This window comes from Periplaneta americana, chromosome 15, assembly GCF_040183065.1.
Source record: "Periplaneta americana isolate PAMFEO1 chromosome 15, P.americana_PAMFEO1_priV1, whole genome shotgun sequence".
Lineage (NCBI taxonomy): Eukaryota > Metazoa > Arthropoda > Insecta > Blattodea > Blattidae > Periplaneta > Periplaneta americana.
In genome coordinates this window covers 140,524,981-140,548,384 of record NC_091131.1, presented here as the reverse complement: position 1 = coordinate 140,548,384, position 23,404 = coordinate 140,524,981, and the positions used below count along the sequence as shown (strand labels likewise).

The following is a 23,404-nucleotide window of genomic DNA, read 5'->3' as shown; positions in this document are numbered from 1 at the left end:
TACAACTTAAAGATTAAAGTGGGACAAAACTGCATGAAAATAATAATAAAGAACACAGAAAGCTCATGCACTCGTCACATTTGCAACCAAACGCAGCGCCAGCGTGTTTCTAAAAAAAAAGTGCTAAAAACGCGCTGGCGTTTGGTTGCAGACAATTTAATACCTAACTGAGCTCCATAGGGATGCAATACGATTTGACCTCAAGTGAACTGTAATGAATCAATAGCCCGTACTATACAGTATACTTTTGCCGAAAGCATAATAAATAAATACTACAATACGTATTTCGAAGGTTCAGAAAATATATAATTCAATAAAATATGAGGTATTGGGATTAAAAACAACTACTACGGCCACACACGAACATACTGCCTGCTGGCCTGAGGTCTGACGCGTTGTACCTTACACCGTAGTCTCATGTTGATAATTTATTTCTAAAATAGGCACTATAAAAAAACGAATGAGGGTGAAACAAGAAGTGGAGTGGCGACAATTTTACAGATTCTGTGAAGGCTAAATTTCGAAAATGAGCAAACAATATAAAAGAATATATGCTATCAGAAGAACAAAATGGCTTCAGAAGAAATTGATGATGTATGGACTGCGTATTTACTATCAATCAAATAATGGAAAAACATAGAGAATTTAATATTCCTACATATATTGCACTCATTGACTATGGAAAGGCTTTTGCCACTGTAAACTGTACAAAACTTTGGAAAATATTATTGAATAGAGGTGCCCTTGTCACCTACTCTCTTTAATTTATATATTGACGAAAGTGCCAGAATTTGGTAAAAAAAAGCTAATATTATAGATTTATTAATTTGTCATACTAAATAATATCTGTAATATTGACAATTAATATTTGAGGAGAAAAATTAACTCCGGCGCCGGGGATCGAACCCGGGTTCTTGGTTCCACGTACCAAGCGCTCTGACCACTGAGCTACGCCGAATTCAGTCCACAGCACTGGATCGAACCTCCCTCCTTCAATGATTCCCTTTGTGGCCTGACTCCAAGTTAGGCATATATGTTCACGTATATGTTCAATGTCAACTGCCATTATATTAGGAGCGCACTCAGCTGAGTGACTTGTTTGGCCGGGATTCCGCAGTTAAGTGCACAGTAATCTGTACAGACATATGCACTGCAGCTATGATTGTCAATATTACAGATATTATTCTGTATGACAAATTAATAAATCTATAATATCCTCATAGCTGCAGTGCATATGTCTGTACAGATTACTGTGCACTTAACTGCGGAATCCCGGCCAAACAAGTCACCCAGCTGAGTGCGCTCCTAATATGTCAAACTGATATTGGACATATACGTCAACATATATGCCTAACTTGGAGTCAGGCCACAAAGAGAAACATTGAAGGAGGAAGGTTCGATCCGGTGCTGTGGATTGAAATCAGTGGTCAGAGCGCTTGGTACGTGGAATCAAGGACCCGGGTTCGATCCCCGGCGCCGGACAGTATTTTTCTCCTCATATATTGAAAAGAGCTAAGTTCACATTTTATAATAAACAATACACCTATAAATACGATCTTATTCTCAGATGATCAGGTTGTACTTGCTAATTCAGAGGATGATCTGCAACGGGCACTATTTCAACTAAATCAGATAGCCTGCAATTATGACCTGAAGATCTCAACGAAGAAAACGAAAGTAATGAGCTTTCAGAGAAAAAATGCCTCTGAGAACGAAAATTGTAATAAATAATGAGCCCAATGCGCTCTCCTGCATTTGTTATTTCCTGTGTGGAGAGATTAAAAGATCTAATTTTGTAACTAGGGTAGTATAAACATGTATCAATGTTATTGTTTGTGCTGTGAGAGCGAGCCAATAGAGATATGAGTACCCACGTGTGTGACCTTATGACATCTTATGACATCAACATTCATTCACAGCATTAGGGGAGAGTCGGGTAGTATCGAACATCGGATAATATCGGACAGTGCGTTTCTTTTATCTACCACCATATGGTAGTACCTGAATGACATGGTTACGTTTCTCTATGCGACGTCACAGAAACGTAACCATATCAATCAGGTACTATCATCGTGTGGTAGATGAAAGAAACTCACTGTCCGATATTACCCGATGTCCGATACTACCCGACTCTCCCCTACCTCTCTTCGTCTCATCCGGCAGAGACTTTCTCGTGGTTGGAACACAGTACCTTCTTTTACTCTCCTTCCTATGACCATGGTCTTCGTCTTGTTGGCACTTATCTCCATTCCATACAGCTCACAGCTGTCATTTAGTTCCAGTAGCATATCTCTCAAGTATCGTCTCCTCTTCTGCTAACAACGCCATATCATCAGCAAATCTTATACACTTTATTCTTCCTACTAGCCGTACCCGTGCGCTTCGCTGCACCTGTTAGAAATAAACATAAACTAATTACGTAATTAAAATAGGACGTTTGATCCAGGGAACAACTTTTACAACAGCGCAAGATAATCTGCTTCGCTCATTATCCAATTTTTTTGCATTGCATTTATTGCATATATATTTTATGTATTTTAACACGATTAAATTGAGCATAGTTAAAATATGAATTATAAAATAATGGATTGCTAAGCTAACGTACTATTACTGCATACTAAATCAATACCAGGGGCGTATTTTGCGGGCTACCGGGGCTACCGGCGGTAGCCCAAGGAAATTACAAAAGAAAAAGTTTATAATATAACATAATGTAATAATTTTGTATTATTAGTTTTACCATAGTAATTAAAATTAAAGTAATTGTTAGATACATTTTGTGTAATAATAGGGTCAGCGGTAGCCCAAACCCTTTAACCAGTATACGCCCCTGATCAATACACTCTCGTTGTTCGTTAATTCTCTGAGATAAAAATGAGTGTACATAAATAATATTTTAAGAAATACAGAAAACGAATTTAAAAAATAGCCTATCAAATTTTCTGTGCATAAGAAGCTATTTTAATCTTACCTGTCCTCGATTCACTCCGAAGTTACTGTAATAACATTATAGCATTATGTCCATCCAGAGAAACTACACTTTCCAATGGTGAAGTAATAATTAATGATACAAATCGGTTAATTTAGCTTCTGATATTACTTCATACAAACACAGAAACATTCTCTGTAGGCTATGTTTAATAGCTTTCGATTGTTGTTGTCCAAGGCCCCTTATAGACGAAGTCATTTGTTCTTAATTCTTTGCACCGTCTTAGATGGCGTTATTTTAATTTTTAAACTCATTTATCTCATTAAATATCAGTCCTATCAAAGTTATGTAAAGAATAAAACTTATCGGAAATTATTTTTAAAGAAACGTTTGTTATGTAACATTTTTCACAAAAATCAATAATAAGCGAGATATTTCGATTTATTTAATTCAGGCCCCCTAATAACCCCCCTTTTAAATAAAGTATTTTGAATGCCATATAGCCTAAAATCTACGTTACAACGAACTTAATTTCTATTCCAATTTTCATATAAATCGGTTCAGCCATTATCGCGTGAAAAGGTAACAAACATACAGACATACAAACAAAAATTTCAGAAATGCGATTTTCGGTTTCAGGGTGGTTAATTATATGTGTTAGGACCAATTATTTTTGGAAAATCGAAAATTACCAGAAAAATTTCGGCTACAGATTTATTATTAGTATAGATTATCACTTCTCCCATGTTCATGAAAACAGTTCTTCACTAAATGCTCCGAGTAAATGTTGAACAGGGTAGGTGATCAAAACTCAATTAACCTATCGATTAATAGAGTAAATTCAAATAGTTAATCGATTCAATATTTTGATCGATCAACAGCACTAGTTTTAACCCTTTCTTTGAGCGCATTAATACTATCAATATTTATCTGTACAATTTGCAGGGTTGACAAATTCATTTAAATTTACAAACAATTAATATGAACCATGTAACTCGTATTTTTCAATTTTCTGAATCACTAGTTTACCGACATGCTTAAATAATTGTTGTAGCTCTGTCTTTAAGTCCAAACTGAAATGGTTGATTAATCTGCCTAACGACTCTTACATTATTAGGAATTGTTATATTCATTCTACGGTTCAATGTCATTATGCGGAAATCATAATCGCAAGCGCAACCAGACTTTTGTTTTCAGTATTCCTTGCGACGTACAGTGGCTCCCTTTAATATTCGGTTCGTGATTGATCTTACAGAATTTTGCTATTGATGTTTTGTTCTGTGTTCAAGTGAACCTGCATTTCGTTGCAGATAGAACATTTAAACACTTTGTACATACCGTTAAAAAGTTTACATCGAAAGTTTAATGTTTACGATGTAATAACAAATAATCGGTAAGTAACATCAAAGTTCACCCTCTTTAATATTCGGTTTTGATTTATTTGCTTCCAATCTAAGGCAAGTTTTCTGCTGACAGTATTGTAGGGTTCAGTAGCGAACGTGCAATCATTCGGTCTACACGTTGTGCACAGCTCAGGCGAGGTTGGAGTACAAGTAGTAAAATGGGTCGCAAAGGAAAAAGCACAACTTTTGAACAGCGACAACTTGTGATCTATCATCACGAAAAATGGCTAAAATACACAGAAATAGCCAAAATATTACGTGTGAGTAAGAGTACAGTTGGGGATATAGTAAGAAGATACAAAAACGAAGACAGAATCGAGTCCATACCACAAAAAGGGCAGCCGAAAAAATTAACTGAACGTGAAGAACGCTCCATCCTGAAGAAAATAAAAGAAAATCCTCGACTAAGTGCAACGAAACTTGCAGCATGTGTTCGTGAGGAGTTTGGCAAGCAGGTAGGTGCCGAAACAATTCGAAGAGTTTTGAGGAAAGAAGTGTTTAAAGGGAGAATATGTAGGAGGAAACCTTACATAAATGAAATGAATAAAAGGAGGCGGCTTCAGTTCGCAAGGGAACATGTCCATAAAGAGGAGAACTGGTGGGACGATGTGATATTCGCTGATGAAAGCAAATTTAACGTCTTCTGATCGGATGGACAACAGTACGTGTGGCGTAAGAAAAATGAAGAACTCGAAAAAAATAATCTATTGCCAACGGTGAAACTTGATGGGAGCAACGCCATGATATGAGGTTGTATGGCTGCAGGTGGGGTTGGTGAACTTGTTTCTATAGGAAAAAGGATGGATCAGCATGTGTATTTGGACATTATGAGAAATAATTTAAAACGAAGTGCAGAGAGTCTAAGAATTAAAAATAGTTTCAAGTACTATCAGGACAATGATCCTGAACGCACAGCTGAAAAAGTGCGTTTATGGCTTCTATACAACTGTCCGAACCCCAGCACAATCACCGGATTTAAATCCGATTGAGAATTTGTGGTAGGAACTTAATCGCAAGATCAGACTAACTCCTATCACTTCCAAGACAGAACTGAAACGGAGATTAACCCTTCAGTACTCGCGTGGATTACAATAGTAATCCACTGATATTTAATCCTCTATTACGTCACTGCCTGCAGCACTGCGTAGTTGAGCGTCAATGCAATTTCTCGTCACAGTCTAAGTGAGGCATTACTGGTGTTTAGACGTATTTGTCGCAACCCTTTGGAAAGTTATACGAAGTTTTATAAAGTGATGCACAATTTTTCCGAGTGGATTACCATTGTAATCCACGCGAGTACTGACGTCAGTTTTTTGTTCAGGTAAGTGAAATAGTTTTTAATATGGTTATAAGTGATGCAATGCAGTAAGTTTATGAAAAAATATGTGGCATCGTTCCATCCTCTTCGCAGTTTGCTCCAATGGGTACGGAAACTACAAACAACATTTGCAAATGGCTGGATGAAGATATGGATGATGGCATTGAAAATGAAAGTGATGTTGAAAGCAACAGGGGAGATCTTTAGAATGAAGTTCACGATTCTAATTCAGAACAAGACAATGATGATGATGATGACGGTGGTGGTGGTGATGATGAAAGACTAATGTCTATAAATGATGGAAACTGCTATACGGATAGAAAAAAGACTACAATTTGGCAGGAAGAACCAGTAGCTCAACGAGGGAGAAGACGAGCACAAAATATAGTGATTCATTTATCGAGCCCTAAAAGGGCTGCAAGAATTGCGCGGACCCACACAGAGAGTTTTGACTGCTTTATTGATCAGACAATAATCAATGTAATTGTAAGGGTACTAATATTTGTATTGAAAAAGTGAAGCGTAATTACGGACGTGACAGAGATTGCAAATTAACAAATGACGTTGAAATTGAGGCACTCTTGGGTATTTTGTATTTTGCTGGCGCCTTGAAATCGGGAAGACTGAACGTAAGAGAACTATGGGATAAAAATGGCACAGGAATAGAGTCAATTTACCTGACAATGACCTACAATAGATTCTAATTTTTGTTACGATGTCTACTCTTTGATAACATTTATGACAAAAGGAAAGGAAAGAAATTTATGAATTGGCTGCTATACGTGAAGTATTAGAGTTATTTGTTCACAACTCACAAAAGTGCTGTAGTCCAAGCGAATATGTAACTATAGACGAGCAGTTGGTTGCATTCAGAGGACGATGTCCCATGAAGAGTATATACCTACTAAACCAACAAAATGTTGGATCAAAATTTTTGCTAAGGTGGATGTGAAAACATATTACACTCATAACTTCGAAATTTATGCTGGTATTCAACCAGACTGTCCATTTCACCGAAGTAACAGTGCACATGCAGTGGTGAAGAGGCTGGTTCATCCCATCAAAGGAACAGGAAGAAATGTGACCACCGATAACTGTTTCATGAGCATACCTCTGTGTTTAGATCTTCTAGAAAATGACAAAATTACACTTGTAGGAACATAGAAAGAAAACAAAAGAGAAATCCCTCCTCATTTCACAACTACTAAGACAGGCAAGTTAACAGTACATTGTTTGGATTCAATGAACGCTGCACAATTATTTCGTATGTACCAAAGAAAAAAAAACACTGTTAGCATTATCAACCATGCATTATGATAAGGCAATGGATGAGGAAACGGGAGGCAGCTAGAAACATGAAATAATATCATTTTATAATATAACTAAATGTGCTGTGAATGTCCTGGAACAGTTATGCTCAGCCTATGATGTAAGCAGAAATTCACGACGCTGGCCTCTATTTTCTTTGACTTACTAAACATGTAATTAGTTTGAACTGTATGGAAGAAATGCGTAGGCCTACTTAGATAATTGAATCAGATGTAGATTAGGCTATCATGTGCGTTAAATCTGAACTGCAAAAACATCTGTAAAATATTATATGTGAAGTGTGAATGATTGTTACATCCCTGAATTTTTTCATTGCTACACCCCTGAGTGAGGTATTTAGTTATCAAATATGACGTAACAAAGGTCAGCAGTAGTGAACTTGCGTTTCCTGTGGGAGAGTTTACATTAAGATATCAGGTGACCTTCAAACAGCGAATGAGCAACAATTCTAGATAACCTACATAATTATGATGATAGTGAACTAACTCATAACCAGGGAACGGATTTATATGGACTAAAAATATATGAAATATGTAAATATATATGTAGTTATTTTTACCAAAATATGGAATTAAATATGGATTTTTACCAAAATATGGAATTAAATATGGACTTAAAATTATAAAAAAATGACTATGTACGTTAAATATTGGTACATTTTAATCAAACTAAACAAAAAATATAATGGACGTACCTTATCTTCCAATGTAGTTTCAACAAAACACAATTTTTATTGTCTGTTACCATAACAATAGGTTACAAACATTTCTTTCAAGTGCTGAAAAGTGAATCTTCTTCTATTGTCTCTGAGGATAGATTTATACTGACTAAAAGAGCGTTCGACGTCACAAGAAGTAACTGGTACATAATTCAATTTCACAATGTCTGCTGGGGATAAGTCCAAGTTAATCTTCACTGTTGATTCACCACTCATCACAGCAACAACCTTTTGTAGTTCTTCATATCCAGGGTTTTTTGAAAGTACAGTGTCCACCTTAGCTCTTACTGCATCTGCAACTTTACCTCTACCACGATTCAGTTGTTCCACAGTACTATTTATAATTTCAAAACTTTCAGATAGTGAAAGGTGCCTATTTTGGAGACTTTTGATGCATGAAAATGTATGCTGAATGTGAGCCAAGTCATTCTTCACACTTATGTCACAGGTAACTGTTTTCGCAGTATCAATTGAGACTGCATCTTCAGAGTCCAATGCAAGGAGAACATTGTTAATAGAGTCTATATGTTCGGCATAATATTCAACTGCTTCTAGCCATGTACCCCATCTAGTTAAAATTGGCTTTGGTGGCAATGGAATTTCAGGGTACATTTCTTTCAACACGTTAACTCTACTGGGAGCTTTGAGAAATACTTTTTTCACTGATGAAATCAACAAATCTACTTTAGGGAAATTGTCTCTGACCACTTCTGCCACACGATGAAATGCATGCGCCACACAAGTAAAATGAGTCAATTTAGGATATACAACAGATAATGCTTGTCCAGCTTTGACCATATAAGGGGCAGCATCGCTAATAAAGAATAACACATTATCGTACATAATACCCTTTGGCCACAGGATACCCATAGCTTCGTTGAACAGTTTAACTATAGTTTTGTTATTGCACTTTTCTAGAACATCACAATGTAAAAGAATTCGTTCAGAATATTGTTCACTTAACAAACCGATAACTACATTACCAACAAGTCTACCTTCTTTGTCGGGAGTCTCATCAATGGAAACCCAAATTGAACTATCTTTAATTTCATCTCTTATCTTCTGTATTGTCTCATCGTAGATGGATGGAGCATACGTCTTCCTAAGTGTTGACTCATCCGGGATTGTATGTTGAGTATATTTTTCAAGGAATTCCCTGAAGACCTTATTCTTTAGTTTGTAGAGAGGAATATCAGCAGAGATGAGAGAACGGCACAGGTCGATGTTAAACTCAGATCTTACATTCGATGTTGTTGGTTGTGTTAAAAACAATTGTCTCTGCTTGGAATTTAGTTGTTTGTTGGCCTGATGTTTACTAGTTGTAATGTGTTGTTGCACCAGGAACTTTTGTGTAGATGATACTGCACACTGACACAAATTACAAAATAATATTTTATTGTCAGTTGATAAACCATCTTCTTTAAATTCTGAAATGTAACTTGTTAGTTTTGATTTTAAATTGACTGAATGACGTACTTTTGGCATATTTACCGTCTTTATAGTATGATTTACAAAACTGAACCTATGTGTACTCTGACTGGCATTTAACTGTTGAGCTGCACAACTGAAGTCTGTTAAAAATTTTAAATTAAATTAATACAGTTTTGTAACTTACTTTCCCATTGTTGATAGGACTGCTAATTTTCAAATAACTCTGATGTTAAAGGGATTACTGAACATGTGTTTAAATCTCTATTGTTGAAATGTATTTTTAAAAGTTAATGGAATTTTGTTTTGTTTTATTGTTAAACCTAATATAATATGGACTGTTTTATATGAAATATGGAAAATATATGGAAATTAACGAAAATATGTACTAAACTCTAAAATATGGAAAAATATGGAAAATAAAAGTAGGATTTTTCAACCCTACACATTGTGAAACATAAAGATAATGCAAAATATAAATTATATTAGCTTTATAAGTAAATATGTATTTACATATAAATCCTTTCCCTGCTCATAACTATGGTGCAACAATAAATTATGACTCATAGACACGTCCAGTGTGGAAACATTATGTAAACATGTCACTTGAATGCAATTTGTGTACTATAATACGTTTCATTATTAATATTTATATTTACGTTCCGTTATGCGTAACATATTCATTCTCATTACTGTAATAACTGAAAACAATATATTTCTTAACATTTAAATCTAATTGCAATGTTTAAACCATGTCTGCAAACAAAAACAAATGTGGATTACCATTGTAATCCAGGTGAGTACTGGCGTTACGAAATTTAACGCGAGTAACGAAGGGTTAAAGGAAGAATTGAGGAAAATTAGTCCCCAATTTACTACGAAGTTATCCAGGAGCATGCCAAGGCGTTTGAGGGCTGTTTTGAGGCAAAAGGGGTGTTCAACAAAATATTGTTTTGAACAAACCGAATATTAATGAGGCAATATTTTCTATTAGAAATAATGTAATAATGTTTATAACTTTTATTTATATAACAGAGGAGATTTTTTCATTTAGTTGTAAATCTATGTAATTTAACAGAGAGTATACTTTTGCTTTTATTATAGTGCAAATTTTTATTTTCATTAAATTTTTTGAAAATAATTAGTGTATTTATTTTAATCTTACATATCAGTCAAACCGAATATTAATGGGAGCCACTGTATCATTATTCCATGCCAGGGGTGTCAACTACGGTATGATTATCTGGTAGTCTGCCGTATTGTAGGGCAGAGGAATGCATTGCCATGAATGTACGTTACATCGAGTACCTCCTCTGAACAAGTTTTCAGATCTCAGAAAGTATGTGTTGTAGGACCCATGTTTATTAGACAGTATTTTGTTGTTTTGATGCATACTATCACCTCCTGAAATATTGGACACCTTTTAACACCCTGTTTTTACCATGGCTAACGTTCCACTGAAGGAGTGATGAAAAAGAATCACAAGATTTGGTGCCGACCATAAGTCAACGTGTACGGCATAATGAAGTATTAGTATAAGAAGGCAGTGGAATTGAACGGATTACATCAGCTGCTTGTCTATGCGGATGACGTGAATTTGTTAGGAGAAAATCCACAAACGATTAGGGAAAACACGGGAACTTTACTTGAAGCAAGTAAATAGATAGGTTTGGAAGTAAATCCCGAAAAGACAAAGTATATAATTATGTCTCGTGACCAGAATATTGTACGAAATGGAAATAAAAAGAATAGGAAATTTATCCTTTGAAGAAGTGGAAAAATTCAAATTCCTGGGAGCAACAGTAACAATATAAACGATACTCGGGAGGAAATTAAACGCAGAATAAATATGGGAAATGCCTCTTAATATTCGGTTGAGAAGCTTTTATCATCCAGTCTGCTGTCAAAAAATCTGAAAGTTAGAATTTATAAAACAGTTATATTACTAGTTGTTCTTTATGGTTGTGAAACTTGGACTCTACTTTGAGAGAGGAACATAGGTTAAAGATGTTTGAGAATAAGGTACTTAGGAAAATATTTGGGGCTAAGATGGATGAAGTTACAGGAGAATGGAGAAAGTTACACAACACAGAACTGCACGCATTGTATTCTTCACCTGACATAATTAGGAACATTAAATCCAGACGTTTGAGATGGGCAGGGCATGTAGCACGTATGGGCGAATCCAGAAATGCATATAGAGTGTTTGTTGGGAGGCCGGAGGGAAAAAGACCTTTGGGGAGGCCGAGACGTAGATAGGAAGATAATATTAAAATGGATTTGAGGGAGGTGGGATATGATGATAGAGACTGGATTGATCTTGCTCAGGATGGGAACCAATGGCGGTCTTATGTGAGGGCGGCAATGAACCTCCGGGTTCCTTAAAAGTTAGTAATTAAGTAAGTAAGGCAGTAGAAAACATCATTGTAATGCTATAACACTGCCCTGCGTGGAACGTTCTAACCCAGTATCCCTTGGTTTACACTGTAGGTTACAGCGAAGTTGGAAATCGCCATGAAGATTCCGAGAAAACATACACATTAGCAATTAGTATAAATTTCATCTATATACATAATATTACAGAGCCTCGATCTAATTATTTTGTAATTAACCTTTGTTCGAGACGTCTTTTAGTACGGAGCATAAGAGAGCATCTGCCTCTTTAGCTCAGTGGTAGAGCACTGGTCTCGTAAACCAGGGGTCGTGAGTTCGAACCTCACAAGGGGCATAGTTAATTTTTAATTATCGATTTACATAACAATCGTTAGACTTGATAATGTACAAGGGTAAAATCTGTGCTGAAACGATGAGAACATCAATACCAATTTATAATTAATCAGGATGTGTACTAATGTATTATTTATTATCATTCCATGGTGTTCCTAAATTGCTTCACAGCTAGAATATGGAACAAGTCAAAGAACGTAATACTATTATATAAAGTCTTAATTTATAGTCACAGTCTAGTTGAAACATATATAGAAGAGTTTTACAATAAAGTCTACTAGTACAACACACAGTTTCAGTATCAATATCATAAAGCCTTTTTGATTGTCATGAATTCACGTCCAGAATAGAAGGCGTGTTAAAGTAGGTACTTCTTTAATTTGACCCTAAATAATCTTATGTTTTGAGTTTCGTTTTTTACATCTATAGACAGGCTATTAAATATTTTTGTGCTAGATCGTGCGTATTTGCTTGCTTTCCGCACAAAACCAATACGCGGTAAGTGTGAAATACCACATTCAGTATTCCCAACGTAACACACATAACAATTTCCCTCTTCTTACCGCTTAAGTGACATATTCATTTTACTGCTTTGGGCTTTTAACATATTATTTTTAAAGACGTTCAATATAGTAATAATTATAAATTGGAAACTTACCACTGCAATTTCACCTAAATTGCACTGTTAATTATTGCTTTTAAATATTTGCAAAAATTAAGTAAAGTCTACAACTCCACTAAAGTTACTGCATTTCGTGATGCATGTAACATTAAGGAAGCCGTTTGTTTTAAGTTCGCATTTATAGACTGGGGGAAAAAAAAGACAGACGTATATCACGGCCTGCTGGAGTATAGTAAACACAGAAAACATTTTATAGGAACAATGTTGAAGATAGATATATTTGTTTTCCAAATTTGCCGTCATTGAACAGAAACCAAGATGGAGATTTCATTGCAACTAATTAGAAATTCCTCTTTCAGGTATGTAATAAACGATCTTCGCACAAAATAATGTACAATACAGGAGCGGTATGTTTGTTTTCACGTTTCGCTTTTTCAATCTTTTCCTCGAACATGAAAACGTCAACATACCGCTCTCGTAACGCATATTACTATTACTGTCATTTAACGCACTCCTTTTTGATAGCACGATAGACTTGCCGATGGAGTATGAAAGTCATTTTTGATAAGTATTTATGTTATGAACTGTTGAATTAATTATAAAGTTTTCACGATTACATAGGGGGAAGATTATTAATGAAAAAATAACTGACAAGCCATGGGCATTATTTGTAGTTTTTTGAAAACAGTCCTACACGAGTCCCTAGATTTGGCACCGACTATTGTTCTACCGTAATTACTCTTTTTTGCAGTAGGAATATATTGTTACTAGACTATCTGTGCAATTTCCCCAGAATATTATTCCAAAACTCATTACCGAGTGGAAGTATGCAAAGTACAGTATATTGTTTTTAAGGTACTGATATTTACTATCATTTGCATAGATCAAATAGGAAAAACATGCTGAATTTGGTTTGGGGGTAATTTCTTTAATATGATTTTTCCAGTTTAACATATTAAGAAATCCAAAACAAAAGTGTTATGGAGTTTGGAAACGTAGATTTCCCATTTTGGCTACTGGATTTAGGTTCCGATGTACGCCCTCCCCTGAAAAAAAAAAATTGGTGTGGATTGTAAAGAGAGAAGGCTATTCAGTAATCTTTATATAAAACAACGAGTCAAAGTCAGGTAGGCGAATAAATATCAGATGGAAGTGGAATAGGGACAGCGATACAACAAGAAAGCCTTTATCAATTACCCTGTTCAGCACATATTTGGAGGATTTAGTAAAGAACTATTTTCAGAATATGGTAGGAGTGACATTACGAAGAAGAAGAAGAAGAAGAAGAAGAAGAAGAAGAAGAAAATAAGACGACGAAGACGAAGAAGAAAAGAAGAAGAAGAAGAAGAAGAAGAAGAAAGTGCATAAGATTTTCTGATGATATTATGGCTTTGTTAGCAGAAGAAGAGATGATACTAAGGGATATGATATTGATGACAGCTGTGTACACTGCTCCCAAGAAGTCAAAAGGAAGATAGCAATGATAAAGGAAGCTTTTACTAGAAAAAGGAGCATCTTCTTCAGAAAAAGAACTAAGGAAAAGACTAGTGAATTGCTTTGTGTGGAGTATGGCACTGTATGTGACAGAGGCATGGATATTACGACTAAGTGAAGAGAACCACTAGACGCAATTAAAATGTGAATATGGAGAACAAAAAAGCGGGTGAAATGAAGAGACAGAATTAGAAATGAATCTGAGCTAGAAACAGTGGACGAAGAAAGAATAATCCTGGAATTGAACTGCACGCATTGTATTCCTCACCTGACATAATTAGGAACATTAAATCCAGACGTTTGAGATGGGCAGGGCATGTAGCACGTATGGGCAAATCCAGAAATGCATATAGAGTGTTAGTTGGGAGACCGGAGTGAAAAAGACCTTTGGGAGACCGAGACTTAGATGGGAAGATAATATTAAAATGGATTTGAGGGAGGTGGGATATGATGATAGAGACTGGATTGATATTGCTCAGGTAGGGACCAATGGCGGGCTTATGTGAGGGCGGCAATGAACCTCCGGGTTCCTTAAAAGCCAGTGAGTAACAGAAATGCAGGATAAGGAAAAAATTGTAGAATACTGGGTTTGCAGTGAAACACCTACCTTTGGGAAGAAAACTATGAAAGAATGAATGAATGAATGAATGAATGAATGAATGAATGAATGAATGAATGAATGAATGAATTTAGACCCTGACTAAAAGGAAGGACTGAATAGTATCGTTCATGCATGCATTGCTCAAACTTGTAAGGCTTTCTGAACATGGCTATGTTGAGATCAGAATAGCGTTCCCGATTCCTTCTACTTATCGAAATATCTTGAACTGAGTTTTACAAGAAGCCAAGTAAACTTCGATATAAAATTCTACGACTGCCTATAATAAATCAGAATCCTTTCAAGAGTCTGCATCTTTCTGGCGAAACCAACTACTCTCCAAGAAAAAGATTTCACTTAACTAAACTCTGGTACAAAATTACGAATTCGCAATAAAAATTTAATTATATTCTCACATTCAACACAGCACTGACAATATTTCTTTAATCAAGAAACTCATCATGACAATCTTTACTTAATGGTACTCTACCAATCTGCTACGGAAACGAATGGGCATCTTACCACTAGTTCCAGCAACTGCCTGCAGAGTGCAGCTAATTCAACTTTTAAGAAATAAACTTTTTCTTCCAGGCGGTTGCAATTCTGTAAAGATTGTCCTGCAGGGAGGGTTTGGCAGAGTCTTCTTCTTTCTCTCCCACTAGTTAAAATGTTCCTCCCCTATCCCTTTAAATTAAATCTTTTAGCCTAGCCTTACGCTTAATAATACCCAAGCCACGTCACGCAGAGCAGCAGACGGCTTCGTTGCACTGCAACACAGAATTCTTATCTGTATACATTTTCTGCGACTCAAATGAAACCTGCATTCGCAGTGAGATGTTGTAGCATCAAGGAGAAAGTAAGGAAGCAATTCATGACAAATTCTCATTCATACTTTCAAATTATTTTGACCAGTACACTTTTACTACGTCATACTAATTTTGATCAATAAAACGGTACGAAAGGAAGTCTTTCAACCAATCATGGCTGCTTACCGCACAATTTTATCACTTCTCTAACATTTGTTTATTTTATCACTTCCCTAGCATTTGTTTGCTTTTATCACTTCCCTAGCATTTGCTTCTTTGTTTGCAAATATTTCAAACTGCAAATTCTTTACGTTACTATAAAACATGCTTTGCGTTGTCATATGTTCCCGTATATACAAGGTGTATCTAAATCGGTGTCAAATATTTCGGGGACATGTTCCTAACACTACAAAAAGTTCATATGAACATTGGTCTCAAAAATAATTTATTTCAGAGTTAAAAGACAAAATTTAATGTTACAAAAATTGCTCGGAGTGGCTTCCTCCTGCTTCGAAGTGTCCCCTAAACCTGCGTTACATGCTCTGGCGTGCTCTGTTGAAAATTCCTGGAGTGTTTCGTATTTCGTGAAATCCAGTTTGGATACGTTCTCAGAATATCAACATTAAGTACAGGAGTCGCATAAACCAGGGACTTTAATGTCCCCAGACGAAGAAATCCATTGGATTCAAATCAGGCGATCGAGCAGGCCATGCAATGAATCTCCTTCGACCAATACATCTTTGGGGAAATCGAGCATTAAAAAAATTACGAACTATCAGACTGAAATGAGCTGGAGCAGCATCGTGTTAAAACACATTCTTGGATGACGTCTAGAAGCACATCACCAATTAAATTATGCAAATCATTTCGTTCTGTTCACTCACAGAATACATTTTCTTCTGATTTCTTCGCTCTTCAAAATACAAACAAATAAAAAACCTCAAACAATCAGCGGTCAATGAAGGGACAAATCCTTTAATAACTCCCTAACGAATGATTTTCAGACCATGGTCTTATTAACTTTTTTAATTGTTTTGATGTTAGGAACACGTCCCCGAAATATTTGACACCAATTTAGATACACCCTGTATAGTCGACTGAAAATGGCGGCTCCGTTTAAACGTTTTGGTGAAGGTAACATTAGTGAAATATAATGTTAGCAAGTCAATTAATATACATTTTATTCTATTAGAGCACTTTATTTCTTCTAATCTCTATATACTTTCTTCTGTTCTTATCACTTCCCTAGCATTTGCTTATTTGTATCACTTCCCAAGCATTTCTTTGCTTTTGTTACTTCCCTAGCATTTGTTTCTTTGTTTGTCAATATTTCAAACTGCAAATTCTTTACGGTACTATAAAACACGGTTCGCGATCATCATGTTTCCCGTATAGATAGTAGACTGAAAATGGCGGCTCCATTCAAACGTTTTGGTGAAGGTATCATTAGTGAAATATAATTTTAGCAAATCAATTAATTTATATTTTATTGTATTAGTGCACTTTATTTCTTCTAATGTTTAAATACTTTCTTCTGTTTTTATCACCTCCCTACTATTTATTTATGATGAAGGATGGATGAAGCGGAGAAAAATTATCTCCGATACCGGGATTCGAACCCGGGTTTTTAGCTCCACGTGCTGACGCTCTATCACTAATGCCAATTCCGATGCCGGATTGAATCCTCTCAGTTTAAACTCCACCTCTTAGTTTTTCCTTTAGTGGTCAACCCTCAGACACTATGTCACAGATGTGTGATAGTGGCACAATGTCGAACACATTAACGTGCAGAGGTGCACTCATTACGAGTGACTAAGTGGCCGGATTCCGATAGAATTAGCGCCGTCTTAAATCGCTAAGTGATTATTATATGTACTTCGCAAATATATGATATGCGTAAATAATATATTTCGCGTTTTAGCACTAATGAATGGCATCAAAATGTGCCTTTGTTGTGGTGCCCCATTCATCTTGTGCATTAACTTACACAAAACGAAAGACGACTGACATCCGTACACGTCGTGTGTTGTGTGTTTGCTGTCTTAACATGTAAACAAACTACAACAACTGTCGACACCACAATCAACGTACAGTGGCCTTCACGTTCTCCGGACCTGTCGTCACTCGACTTCTTCCTGTGAGGAACTGTAAAGGACAGTATGTACCAGAACATTCTGACAACACCAGACGACATGCAGGAACGCGTTCGACAGGCTTGTTTGTCCTTTCAGCCAGCAAGATCCCGAGCAGTCATACGGTCTTTCGGGAAACGCCTTCGAATGTGCATTAATGTGAATGGTCACCATTTGGAACATTTTCTGTGACTTTCAAAGCATAACATTATCACATTGGAAGTACGTTTTCGTTTCGTTTTGTTGTTATTGATTAGGAAGGAGACATTGTGATACATTTTTGAACTCGGTTTAATATGTGTAATAAATGTAACATAATAAGTAGTGCTATTTGAAAAATTGATGTCGTCACGTGTATCTTGTACCATAATGTAGTTGCATGCACCAAATCTCCACATTCATGTTAGCCCCTCGTTCTAACATAATTGCTCAAAAACAAAACTCCAATACCTATCCAAACAAAAAAGTTATAATAGGTGCACAAGATAAATGGACACCATGTATACACTCGTATTATGAAATAGCTGTCTTATCGAATCAAACATGTTTTCAAGTTTCCATCACACTGCAATGACAACAGTATGGAAAGATATTCGAATTAAAGTTTGTAGATTTCATTTAGGACACTGTTGGTGGCGATGTATACAGAAGCTATACTGAACAACAGAATATAAGAACAATTCAGAAATTGGTATATTTCTTAAGACTGTTTTCAGCCTTCCAACAGAAAAGGAAATAAATAGAAGGATCTCCCTGTCCTGGAAGGCATTTTGTGTCCTTAAATTCATTCTGCTTGACAAAATCTTAAGCAGAAAAACTAAAATACAGGCACTGGAGACCTGTGTTTATCCTGTATTACTTTATGGGTGCCAAACAGGGGAACACAGGACCAGACTACAAACGTGTCAAAGGAAAATGATGCGCAAAATTATGGGCGTATCACTGAAGGAGGAAATCCCAAATGCGACACTGTACCAACTAGCAGATATACAGGACTTCACACATGCAGCCATTACATCCAAATGGAAATGGGGTGGCCAGGCTACCAGGCGACAGATGGACATACCGAGCAACCATGTGGGACCCCCGTATAGGAACGAGACTTCAAGGCAGACCTCGGCGCAGATGGGCAGACTTCTTCAAAGAACAGGCAGGACAACAATGGTCCAGAGAGGCAAGAGACAGAAGAAAGTGGAATGGAAACTACTCGAGGGACATTTGTGCATAGACAGGAAGTTGTGAAAGACAGTGAGAGAATCACTGTTAAATTAATTTAAGTTCTTAGACTTAAATATCATGTCTAACGTGAACTAGCTCATCACGTTACAGGTATTGTAATTAATCACCGCAACTTACATTACGTGTCACACACCATGTTTCATTATTGCGAAGTGCTTCATTATGTGAACGTGATCAACAAAAGACAAGTGGACCTTGATCAATAAGAAATGATTTTGTGACTTCCACAGTTTAATTAACATTTTAATAATTTACATCATAGTGCAACTAAACAACGTTTTTAATATGAAACTGGATCACTCCATTTGACAACGTCAAGTTAACCACAACGTTCATCACACAACGATGGGCATTATAATAGCAAAACAATATTTAATTTACTATTTTTAAGTATGTGTTTTAATTAACTATATGTAAGGGATTTGCATTTCATGGTATAATCACAGTCTACTATATACAGTCGCGAAGCTCAATATGTAGTAAAAATGCAAACAGGGGTAGTTGCCCACCACTAGGATCGCTACTATCGCCTCATCATCGCAGATCTCTCTCCTAGCAGCCGACAAAATATGTTACACTTTCGTTGTCGTGTTCTTTTGGAAAAATTAACACCTTCCATTATTGAAATATTAAACGCATAAAATTAATTTATTATTTTAATGAAGTATATTAAATTCCACCATAAACTCGAAGATACCTGCAAGAAATAAGTTAATATAATTTTTGTTTGTGCAAAACGAACTGAAATTTACTATAATCGCTTCACTCATTCAAGATTATACAGATAATTAACTATGAATTGAAACCAATAAATATTAATTTGCATTTCTCTTTACAACAATAATAATGGAAATATGAATTAATGGAGTAACTTACGTGTACCGGTACTTGTAGTGTAGGCTTACGTAGTTAACAAATTGGGATGAGGTTAAGCAATAATAATCACACCAGAATTGGAAATAAAACGTGATCAATACATTTTATTGTAACAGACTTTTTCTACGTCTCTAGTTAAAGCAACAAATAAAAATAACAACAAAATTAACAGCTATAATTAAAAACATATCCTTTGAAGAAAAAAGTAGGCCTAAGCAATAATAATCCCACCAGAATTGAAAATAAAACGTGATCAGTAAAGTTCATTAAAACAAACTTAATTTTTCTACGTCTTTAGTAAAATAACACATAAAAATAATAACAAAATTAATAGCTACAATTAAAAATATATCCTCTGAAAAAAAAGTAGACCTAACCTTTATTTTTCTGGAAATTTAGCAGCCTAAGTGACAGAACTTTGACCGGTATCTAATGTCCTTTCGGTTAGACTGAAACATTTCATTGTGAAATTTAAGGATATAATGTATTCTAACAGTCAAAAAGAACTTGAAATTAACAGTTTTTTTCTGCACAGCATTCTTGTGGAAACCCAGGAACCTTTCTAAATCTTTCGGAAATCGGAAAAAGAATAACTCTGGCCTCTTTCTCTTACTGTTGCTACAATTTATAGCACTACAAACGTCTCCTCCTTGTCCCATATTATTATTCCAATTATTATATTTTAGCCATTAACATTTTCATTATAACCAATAACGAACATTTCACAAGCATCAATGTGAAATACGCAACGAGCTAGCACTCGATAGAAATACGACACAGTCCAAAGTCGACCATGGACAGTCTATTGTTTCTAGTTGCTAACCGCTTGAAGCACTTTATCACGAGATTTGCAAAAAAACACCTCAAGCTTCGCGACTGTATATAGTAGACTGTGGTATAATTTAAGGGTATATACTATAAGTTTTCACACACATAATGATCATGTTTACGTGTATCTATTTGACAATGTAACTAGGCAGCATTTGAAAATGGCACACTAGTGCCGAAAACGTTCATGTTATATTAATACTTCATAAAATTAAATAAGCACAGACGGCCCATTTGAAACAATATTGTATCATCACGTTAGGCAAATAGAGATTTCCCTTATTTAAGGAGGCCTTTGCCCTTCATGGGACACAATAGGCTCTCTTTACCTTTATCTTATTCCTGCCGCCGCAAGATGTGGACGACTATTCCAAGGAAGACTTGATGAGCATTCAACCCCAACATCAAGGAGTGTAGCAATTTACCGATTATGTGCTAGACAAGTACGTCAAGCGTGATGTTACTTTCCCGCCAGAATTATGGGCCGAATTCGTAGCTACGACAGAAAGAACGACGAACAGTTGTGAATCTTTCAATGCAAAGTTCAATGGCTTATTGTACATAGCTCACCCTAAAACATTCTAAAACGAATTCAAATTGACACTTACATACAAATTAGAAGTCCAACAACAAAAAGAAGACCAGACCAATTAAAGAAAGAACAATATATTACAGACAAAATGTTAGAATTTGTATCTAAATCAATAAACAGACTCCAATATACAAAAACAATGTCCTACAAATTTCTCCCAAACGCATAGCTCCTTAGTATCACTGATAGTGCTAGTGACAGTGATAGATTTATTGATATTAGTTCACAGAAGTACAAAACTTAATAATTTAACAGAAAGATCTATATAGAAAAGTACTTATACATAATAAATATATAACTTCCTAAACTAATTAAGTTATTGCAAATCTCAGTAATTTATTAGTTCAAACTTGCACTTACGTCTGGTTTAAGTGCATGTTTAAACCAATCGTAATAGCCATTAAGACTTTAAACTTTATTTATCTGCTCCTTTTCACAATTTACTACCATAAATATTTTTAATACTTTTTTAATTTTAACTTTACAATAAATAAGTGTAAAGCAATCTTTCCTGTTGCTCTATTTATCCAGTATTTATGTTTAATTTTTAGGTCATATTTTACATAATAACTTATTATTTCAAATAGGTGAGCAGATGTCGAGATACTTTAAGTCATGAGCCTGAAATAGCTGAATCGGTACATTCCATATGTAGGTTAATCTTCACTCTTGCAATATTTTCTTGTCAGCAGAATCGTTTGCGTAACTTCTATGAAGACTACCGCATACCTGTTTATACACAAACTTCACAAGTTGCTTACACAATCAACCTCAATTTAGTTTCATCATTGTATCGCATGCACACATTTTTGATTCATTGCTATTATGATGACTAATAAATTTATTATAAATGCATTCTTATTGAATTTAAAATATAGTAGTAAACCAATTTATAAAGTCAAATTATCTTCTAAATCTTTACTAATTAATATAGCTATCGGAATACATTAATAACTTCATTAATTCTCTATTTTCAATTTTTATTGTTTTTTATTTTAAAACCTTGACGTTATTCTATCTTATTTTCAAAACCTGTCTTCTTATCTTACTTAGTTATAATTAGTTTTTCTAATTTTAGGAAAATTTAATCTTTGTTGATGCCTATCTCTTAGTAGGTAGTTTCGTTCAGTATCTATATCCTTCATTGAATTTACTTTATTTCTGTTACAGTTTCTATTTGTCATTTTACCTCTTATTAACTATTCCTCACCTGCTTATACTTCATCGGTCGGTATCGCACAGCTCCTCCATATTGTAGCACTTTCTCTCAAGCACCCCGGCTTAGTATCACTGACTACTCTGAAGTTTAGTAAATTTTGACTAAGGTTTCTACTGTGCAATGTACAGTAGTAGCAAAAACAAAATCGGACCGACCCATGTAGGTGATTTCAGAGCCTTGTTCACTCCAGAGCACGATAGACTGGTAACTAAGACTTTCGTGGTTCGAATCCTGCCTGGGAAGGAAACTTTTTTTGTTCCTTATTCAAATTTATTCCCAATACTTTTCGATTGCTGGTAAAATTCATGTCCTGGGAATCAGTGTTGCCAATTTAGCGGTTTTCCCACTAAATCTAGCTTTTTTTGGATGACAGTCTCGCGGATAGAGTTATATTATCCCGCTTAGCTGAAATACTAGCGGTTTTTAATCTTTGAAGTTTCTGGAATGAAATTCTATCTACTCCTCTTGCTGGCGGCTTTCATAATTACATTTAATTCGTTCAGTGTATATTTTGTGTTAATGTGGTGATAATTCCATATATATGTTACCGTTAAAATCCGAAATTCGTCAAAACCAGTTTCAACTAGTAAAAACTAGTTTAAGCAAATACAGATTGATAGAAAGCGAGTTTTCGTACGCTTTAGAATAAATGACAGGTTAAGCTTGATTTGTTTAGGCTTTTGTTTGGTAAACGTCTAAAAAAACAAACAAAAACCTAAAGAAACCAAACCTAACCTGTCATTGATTCTAGATCTTACGAAAATTCGCTTTTTATGTATCTACATTTTAAAACTAGTTTTCACTAGTTGAAACTGGGTTTTGTCAGATTTCGGATTTTATATATTGCAATAAGAATTGAAATATTATGTTCCAGCTGTGATAAAAGTGTTCAAAATTTCTTTATAGCGTCACATTGGGAATGATAAATGTGTGCAATATTCGTTACATTGGCGGGTGGATGCTCTATCTAGACCATTATTATTATTATTATTATTATTATTATTATTATTATTATTATTATTGTGAAATTGAACAATAATAAGTAATAAGTACACATTAAAATCTAGAGATATTTGTCAGAAAATCGCGGGTTTTCGAAAGCCATCTGGCGGGATTATATCAACAACTGTTGGCAACACTGCAGGG

The 23,404-nt window shown here is 35.3% G+C and overlaps 2 non-coding genes across 2 annotated transcripts; one reads left to right on the top strand and one right to left on the bottom strand.

The window, feature by feature from the left end:
* Window positions 1-885: 885 nt before the first annotated feature.
* TRNAT-CGU (transfer RNA threonine (anticodon CGU)) lies at window positions 886-958 on the bottom strand. Its single transcript has one exon. It is a non-coding gene; the product is annotated as a tRNA-Thr (tRNA).
* Window positions 959-11,781: 10,823 nt separating this feature from the next.
* Window positions 11,782-11,853, top strand: TRNAT-CGU (transfer RNA threonine (anticodon CGU)). Its single transcript has one exon. It is a non-coding gene; the product is annotated as a tRNA-Thr (tRNA).
* The last annotated feature ends 11,551 nt before the right edge of the window (window positions 11,854-23,404 follow it).